We start from the raw sequence: 8,940 nt of genomic DNA on the forward strand, positions 1-8,940 counted from the left end.
ACTAACAGTTTACAGAAACACTGTCTTTGTTATAGATTGAATTACCTTTGCAAAGTTAGAGCTTAAAATAAGCATGATCTAAGAAAACCTGGAAGTTTTCTAGCAAAACCTGGAAGACCAGTCTTGTTCTGTTATTTGTAAATTTAAATTGTCACGCTAATGACACTGAGTTGCAATTCTGATAGAAACCTCAATTTTTCTTATGGAATAATTGTGTGCATTGATTTTTGTCCATTCACACACTCTGGACTAACAAATCACACGCTAAGAGTGAGTAACACTTACTCACAAATACTACAGCAGAAGTTTGTTACATCAACTGTTATGTCATCATGCAAGAAAGCAAGATGGGTTAAGAATCACCCCAAAAATTTGGAAATGAGGAACCAATATAGCCATCTGTTTGATGCTTTAGACCTTGCAGAAAAAGCTCTTAGAATTCAGGTATTGAGAAGACCATATTTGTATTACCTTTGAAGATCAAGCAAGAGATTCATAAGCGTTATATTTTTAATTTATAAAAATATGGTTTTACTGTTTTTATATATGTGTGTTTATACTAAAGACACTGCTTCAAATTGAAAGCTGCTGTAAACACTGTGCAACATCTATTATCCATTTCCCCTTGCTGTACATGATAGCAAATTAGGCTATAAGAGATTCACGAGACACAAAATAGTCAGTCAAATGCCCAGGAATGACAGAAGAAAAATATCATTATATTAAACGAGCATTTCCTTACAGTTTTAATCTACAGTAGGAAAAGCCACACTTTCAATGCATCAGGAACGTTTTGATAATAACAAAATAAACAGTAAGGCCACAAAGACAGAAAAACAAAAAACTTGTTACATGTGTTCATGCAACAGCAAACGTCTATATTGTCAACATTCACACCAGTCTTTGAAACATCAGGCTGTTTACTTGGTAACACACATGTATACTAAACATACATTAAAGACAGCAATTATTTGATTAGGAATAAAATCAAGGAGCTGAAAATAATGTAAAAGGAAATTGACTGAGTTCATAATTAGACCTGTAAATGTGTCTATTTCCACAGTAAGTATGTTTAAGAATATTCTGTCATTTACATTAATGCAGTACTTTTCATTTTAAGATGCATTTAAAACTCGTAAGTCTATCTTAGAAATAATCAGAGATACTTCTACACAATGGAGTATTTTTGATTGCACTCACTAAGGCTGTTCACATGAATGTTATTAAATACAGGCTTTTATATTTGCAGGATAAAACTTTTTTTTTTTTTTACTACAAAGCTTCCATTCACATAAGAAAGCAACAGAATAGTCATATGATCAGCTATTAAGACTACCTGTGTAACTTCCAGATTTTTCTTAATACTTAAATATTGGGATATTTACAATTTAGCAAGCCTAAGTATCTATTATGCATTTTACATTTCTTTGAATATTACATACATTTGTGCATTCAGCATGCTTTGAAGCCATCAGAATTGAAAAGCATGTAGAACATCTCTCTGTTCTCTTCACTAGGATATAAGAGTATGCACATGTTTCAGGATCACATCAAAAAGAGAAACTAGCTGTGCCTCAGCCACATTAGATCAAAGATTTCCAAGGAACTTACAGGCTCTGTCAGTGATGCAAGTGATTTAGCAGATTACCTGTCAATTCTGCATAAAATCAGTGCCCTGAAGCCATTAGAAGGCACTGCACTTCTGGAATTACCTTTTTATTTATTTATTCACAGAGAAAATTGAAAAGAGTTCCCCCATCTCTCAGTTGCTGGTTAACAACTTCATAGCAAAAAACAATCCTCCACCTTTATGCCGACACTGAACCCATCTTAGCTGAGCATAATCATGCCAATTCACAAGTGCAATTTACAAATCCTTACAGGCATCCAACATGAACATTTGATACTGATGACAGACGTTATTGTAGCTGCTATCCTTAAGGAAAAACAAATTGAGCAGATTTCAAATGAGGTCTGTGAAAGAGATATATAAATGAAAACAAAGGTATCTCATGACTGCCAATCCTTAGCCATTAAAAATAAACATGCTTTACACAGCAAACAGTCTTCCAGAGAAGCACCTGAGAGTACCCATTTCTCGCACTATTGTTGCACAGCAGTCAACGAAGAAGCTTTACCATGTCACATCTGTCCACTAACCTGAATTGTTCAAAGAACATGAGTGGTAAGAACTGTATTTTAACAACAATGTATTTTGAAGAAAATCACGCATTACAGAAGACTCTGTAACTCAAAGTCTACACAGAAATAACAGACCTATGCTGTCTTATAAAGTCATTAAATGACTCAGACATTGTACATATCACAGACATAATGAAACCTGTATCTTAGCAGATTACCTGTAAATTAATTTTACTGACCATGAAAAAATGCCTAGTTAACAATACTGAAATCTGAAGAAGCACCAGCACAGCCTCCAACAGCATTCAACTCATATTTGACGAAGAGAAATCTGTTCCTGAAAATTCAAGTACTGTGGTCTCCAAGTACATTCAATTTGTTATTTCTGCAATGAGACAACCCAAGTGGATGCCAAATAGCGTAGCCACAAGCACAGACACAGTAAACCTCCATTAGGAATTGGAATAAAGTCACCAAAGTGCGTTCTGTTAGCCTCTCAAAGTTAGTAGAACAGTACAGCTAGAAAGTCAGCATTCATCCCAAGTAATCTGGCCTATTTTCTTGGAGGGAAACTGTCCCACATGTTACCAATGAGCTGTGCAACACGTGATCTGTTGGACTGAATTCGGGAATGGTAGACACTTTTGTTAGATTTCTTTCATTTCCCTCCAAAGAAATTGCACATCATATCCAGCTAGGCAATCATTATAGACATTGCTTTTTTTAGTGACTTCCCACCTCAGCTCCAGTTATCCTGGTAACTACAACACATCATTTATAGCATTTATCTTTCTTTGATCTCTTTACTCCTTTCAACATTCCATGGCATTTCCCACACAATTTATTTTTTGAGAGATGCAACTCTAAAATAAATCTCTCAATTTTCCATTTCTGTAGAATTTAGCTACTGGATTTTATATCTGCACTGTGACTTCAGTTACAGGGATAGATAAGAAACACAACGAAGTGAGAAGCTTAAAAAAAAATAAAAAAATACACAGCATTTGTTGAAAGTGGGATACTTTAACTGAGAAGTACATCAGTCATTAAGGAATCCACTTGTTAACTAGTCTGAAGCATTTCCAGTGAATGCCCATCTGCAAGAGTTTCCAAGGTAGTCTAGAAAGCTGATACCCCTTTCAAAAACCTACTCTTAAAACTTCTCAGTAAAGCTTAGGCTTTGCTAAACATCCAAAACACCAAAGACTCCCACACATCCAATCACAATTTTTAACTGATGTATACCTCAAATGTAGACACATTCCATCCACCATCCTAAAAGGACAGAAATTCTGAACTATGCTTCTCCCTCATTATTCTTATTACAAATTAAGGAGACTGTAGTGATACACAACTTTCCAAACATGTAAACTGTCCATATCTCAAAGTCTTCATTTCTAATATTGTGAAGGAATTCCAGGTTTCTGTGAACAAAAATGGTGTGACAGTAGTGGAGCCTTATCCAGAAAAGTGCTAAAACATCTTTGCTCCTGGTCTCTCTCCTTTGTCAGAGCTCAGTATCTGGCAGACTGTCTCTAACAGGAGATGAGGTTGATGTTCCTAACTGTTGCAACTACTCCAGAAAAAAATGTAGCAGTTTAAGATATTCCAAAACTGGGCATTGCAAAAGCTGCTATCACTAAAGGAATCATAAGAACTCCCCAAAACCAGTAGCCAAGAATGCAACAATACAACTTAAATAGTACACTACCAATGTTAATTCAAAGATACATTTTCTTATAGAAACAAACATTGGATATCTATGCTTATAAACTTTCTTGGATAATACAAATAGTCCACAGCCATTCTCCAAGGAAATGAGGAAATATTGTTTTTAGTCACACCCAACAGTAACAAATGAATGTAAATCCATCTCACTATATTTCAAAAATATTTTTGTTACATAATGCATTTTACAAAGAAACAAAGTGGCCAATTAAAAAAAAGAAAAAAAAAAAAAAAAATCAAGTGCTCCAGAAAAAGATTTAACTGATGTTCATGCTGATCCGCCTTTGCATTTTCTTCTAAGTATCACCCAGAAGAAGCAACACTACCCAGGTTGTTTAGAGAATTTCATTTCTGAGCTTCCCATTGATCAACTATGATCCTCAAAAAGAAATTATAATCTCATTTTGCTTTAAAGTAACCCTTGCCCTTTTGCCAGGACTTTGCAGAAAATATAAGCTAGTATTAATGTTGCAGAATAAGTAAGTTGAGGAGACCTTGCCATTGCTAAGTACATATGAGGTCACTCAAAAACTAAAACATCGCAAAAATACTTTAGAGCAATCCTAAAACTGAAAAAATATGAACTCACAAGTAAAAGAGCAGTCACATTAAAAAAAATAATCAGTATCACAGTAATATTTCCTAGGTGGATGTGACTAATCATCCCCATATATATCCCAGGCATTTTGCAAACTAAATTAAACTGAGAAGATAACAAATGCATCACAGAGGATAAAAATATATTAAACACCATAAGAGATACAGGTGGGAGAACATATGTTGTCTTTGGAAGTGATACACAGGCTGGTTGCTTCACCCTCTTTGAGGGGTGAACAACCCACTCTTTTCTGTTAGTCATCTTTCAAAGTTCTGCAAGAATCATCTTTCTGAAACAAGAAAATTACCATGAGCATTTCTTCTACAAAAACATGCATGCTGACTAGCTAATTCTCTAAATATAGGGTATATACATGCTAAGATGGCTGAATGCGCTCACCTGATATTTCGCTGATAAGAATATGAGCCCCTCCTTCCCTTGCCACCTTTCTACAGTCTTCAGAGCAGGCAAGAAATAGGAGGGGCCACTGCTGGCATATATAACTGTATCTCACAATACCATTCATCAAAATTGGTCTACCAGTAGGTTAGGGGAGTGGAAAGAACACCTACAGTATACAAAAGGTGGTGAGCTGGTTCTCCTCCAAATGCAGCTTAACCACAAGAGAGTATCATAAGTACAATGCGTATAATAGGCATTCAAACACTAACAGAAGGTAAAAGGAGGTCAGTGCTCAGGAAGATCAGACACATATGATTTCTACGGCAAGGAGCTCCATTTTGCACAGTAGGATGGGAAAGAACAAAAGATGCCTCTGCATGCCAACCTTCTCCTTCATGCTTGGGAAGGAAGGAAACCATTTCAGTAACTGAATCCTATCTGGAAAAGGGGGCATCTTAGTTGAAGACAGAAGACACTTCCTAGTCATAAACCCATTTTCATGGTATAGGAATAAAAAAACCCCACAGAATTAGAAAGTCAAAGCACATGACATCAGTGCTAGAGCGAGGAAGGGAAGACAATATGATCTTCCACTTTCAGGTAGAGAGCATATCAGCCTAGGTACCCCACCAACCGAGCAGGATTAAAACAGGAGCTATATGTAATGGCAGCCAAACCTCCTCCAACCCTGTCTAAACACACTTTCTCCAATACAGCAGCCACCTTACAAATCTCAGCATTACCCTTCAAAATTATTTACTCCAACCGTTTCCTAGAGTCAGCGAGTTTACTATCTACTCTCTCAAGTAAACAAATAGCATTTCTGAAAGAAGTGCAAGCACAGCCCATACACGCAATTTCTCTTTCACGAGCAAAACATTATCTCCTTCCCATCGCATTTGAAATTTTAGTGGTGATAAAATAGAGCGTCTATTCGCAGACAGAGTACAAATTAACTAGCACTACAAAAAAACCCAACAAATAAGAAAGCTGTCAGCTCCTCACTGGAAGATCTACCCCACACTGCATGTACTTGCAAGAGATAAAGCAGTTTCTCCATAGTTTAAACATCTAGTTTAAACCTGAGCTGTGAATCTATAAACTCAGGGACTGCCCTTACCTCATTAATCCTTTGGAAGAAGAAATTAAGATTCCTTCACTTGCAGGACAGAAAGTCACTTCCCCCACCCAGTTTCCTCTAGGAAAAATGAACTTGCTAACTCACCTCAATGCCTTTGAAAGGCGCTTTACATAGAGCCTTCAAACAAAAATAACAGTAATGTCAAAATTTCTTTTAAAGCACTTAAGAGATGTGGAAAGTTATTGTCACACCCATGAAGCCAAGACACGGAATGGAAGTTTCTTGCTTCAAGAAACCGTAACAAAGGTTTTCCCACAGAAGCATATTCCTTAAAGGAACTGGAGAAACTTACCATTACACAGCCCCTGCGTGCAAAAAAAGAGACTCTATAAATTGACATTTTCCTCTTCATATTCAGGGCAAGGAAGAAGGCAAGAAATGCACTGCTCGAGCAGACGAGACCGTGAAGCGACAGGGGCTGCGAGAGCCTTCGCTCTTCCACAGAACAGGTAAAGCACGCGCCAGCGGCACAGCAAGGCGGCGGCTGCCCGGCCCCGCGGGGCGCGGAGGGGAAGCGGCTGGCGGGAACCGGGCTCCGCAGCGCCCGCGCGGGCTCCCGCGACGGGGAGGACCGCGACCATCGCGCTCCGCGCGCAGCACGCGCCGGCCCCCGCCCTCCCGCGGCTACGGGAGCTGGGGCGCGCCCGCCCCGCCCGCCAAGGATGAGGGGAGCGGAGGGGCGGGGCCGCTGCCTCCCGCCCGCAGCGAGCGCCAGGGGCAGCCCGGCGCGGCCGCCTCCCTCTGGCAGGGCCTGCCCGCGGCGAAGGGGAAGGGGGGGGGTAGGGCTTTCGGCCGAGCAGCAGTGGTGGGGCTGGGTTGGGGGGGCTTCTGTCGAGAGAATTGAAGGAAATCCCCGCTGGCAGAGGGGTTGCTGCGGGGGTCCCTGGAGGAACGCAAGTGGTGTGAGGAGGCGCTGCTCTGACACAGCGCCTGCACGGGGAGTTGGGCCAGCTCGGGCTTTCTCACTCCTCGCTGAGGAGAAGCGAAATGGGGAGAACAGTCCGAAGCCCCCTCCTGCCCGTGGGGCTGGGAAACGAGCGACCGTAGGGTGAAACGAGGCTGAATCAAGGCTGTGGAGTTGCACGGTTTCCCAAGGTGGGAAGAGGGCGGTAACGGCTCTCCACAGCATCGTCCCTCAGAGCAGGGCGGCGAGGGTGGGGGGGGCAGGCTTGGGACGGAGGATCTTTTCCATCCTCAGCTTCGCCACAGGGAAATGAAGGACCAGCGGAGAAGCGACTTGATGGAAGGGGGGGCCGGACCTTCCCCCCTTCTCCGCCCTCCGAAGGGGGGAGCCGGGGAAGGGCCTGCTCGCTCTCGGAGGAGCTGCCGGGAACGGGTCGCATACGAGGGGCCGCCCTGGACATGCACCTGGGGGATGAAGGCACGGGAATCGGCAATAGAAAGCAAATCCCAAACAAACAAATAGTTAAGTGAAACCACTGATTTAAAAAAGCCAACCACAAAACTAACCCTGACAAGTAGGATTCGCCCTCCTCCTGACTGCACTTATTGGCCGTGCTTATTTGCAACGAGCTTGGATCTGCCAATGCAAGTGGTCGGTTGGTGTGTCCATCAAAAGGGAAATATCAATTCGCCGCTAAGGGAGTAGATTCCCATCCATCCATCACAAGGCTTAGCAGGTAGCCGCCTAGAAATCAATCGCTTTATAAAAAAAAAAAAAAAAAAAAAAACATATATATATTTCTTTTCCATCATTTTACTACTCTGGTGCTCTCGGCAAAATACACATCTGATCCTTGACGGATATATGCGTGGATTTTTATCATATGCATCACTCCGACCTAAGATGATCTTTAAAAAATAATAAATTCACACAACATCATAAATGAGGAACCCCAATAAGTATCCATTAATTATATAACTGCAAAATAATATTCTGTTAGTTTGTTTCCATTCGCCAGCCACTAGAAGGGAACAGAAATATCTCACTTTCTTCCTGACACGATTTTTAACACACCAAACATTATCCAGTATTTAGGTATAAAACTAGGAATTTTTAAAGCTCATCAATTCTACCTTAGAAAACTTTAACAATATTTTTAAACACTGGGCACAAACAATGAGACTCTGATGGCTGCTTTTAATAGAAATAGCAAGAGAGGTTTCTGGTTAACGATTCTGTAGGGAGAGGCACTCTGTTACCAGAATAAGATGTGCACTTGGTCCCATTTATTACACTGTATTTCTGAAGCTATATAAAAAGCCTGTTCTGCAAATTCATTTCCAGTTTCTGCTACCAGACAGCTGTAGAAAGCAATATATAGCAATTTCCTTCATCACAGTACATTTGCAGTAATGTATTACAGCCATATTCCTGTTTAAGCGTCTCACCTTTCAAATCATTGCCTCCGTGTCTCGTCCTCACATGGATTTTTACAACATCACGTTTAGCTGACACCTCATTTGCGCGGAGGAAGGAGGCAGCAGGGCGAGCCGGAGCAACCGAACACCCGCGAGGGGAGGAAGAGGGGACCTGCTGCAGCCGGGAGAGGCTTGTGTGCTCCTGTCCCTCGTCTTTCCGTCCCTCAGCGAGTCTCCCTCAGCCAGCTGCGAGCCTTGCCTGCCTGGTCTGCCGGTCCCTGACTCAACATTCCCAGCATTCCCGAGGAGCCGGGGCTCCGCCAGCGCCGGGCAGCCCGCCGCCGGGGGCAGCAGCAAGCTCGCCGGCAGCAGGCGGGGAGCACTAGCAGCAGCACACGAACAGCAAACCCATGGATTTCTCGGAGCATTTGTCTCTGTCCATTCATTGCAAACCTCTAGGTTCCATTCCCCACCCAGTAAACGTCTGAAAGGAAAGTGTGTAACTCATTGTCAAATGGCCTAAAAATACACCTGTGCCTGCATAGAACTGCAGAGGCAAAATTGCTTTCTTGTCCCCAAAGACCAAGGATGTTCAAAGCCAGCTGCT

General features: G+C 41.7%; 1 protein-coding gene across 19 annotated transcripts in view; it reads right to left on the reverse strand.

Annotated features, from left to right (window-relative positions):
- ERC2 (ELKS/RAB6-interacting/CAST family member 2) overlaps positions 1–8,678 on the reverse strand; it is a 488,016-nt gene extending 479,338 nt beyond the window's left edge. For 14 of the 19 annotated variants that reach the window (XR_003993764.1, XR_003993761.1, XR_003993757.1 and 11 more), the window contains exon 1: positions 8,364–8,669. The gene's annotated coding sequence lies outside the window, so the exon portion shown is untranslated. Of the gene's footprint in view, positions 1–6,303; positions 6,702–7,481; positions 7,674–8,363 lie in introns of those variants that run through there. The other 5 variants (XR_003993754.1, XR_003993765.1, XR_003993758.1 and 2 more) reach the window with 5 other exon arrangements.
- Positions 8,679–8,940: the final 262 nt, after the last annotated feature.

This window comes from Strigops habroptila, chromosome 11 (assembly GCF_004027225.2).
Source record: "Strigops habroptila isolate Jane chromosome 11, bStrHab1.2.pri, whole genome shotgun sequence".
Taxonomy (NCBI): domain Eukaryota; kingdom Metazoa; phylum Chordata; class Aves; order Psittaciformes; family Psittacidae; genus Strigops; species Strigops habroptila.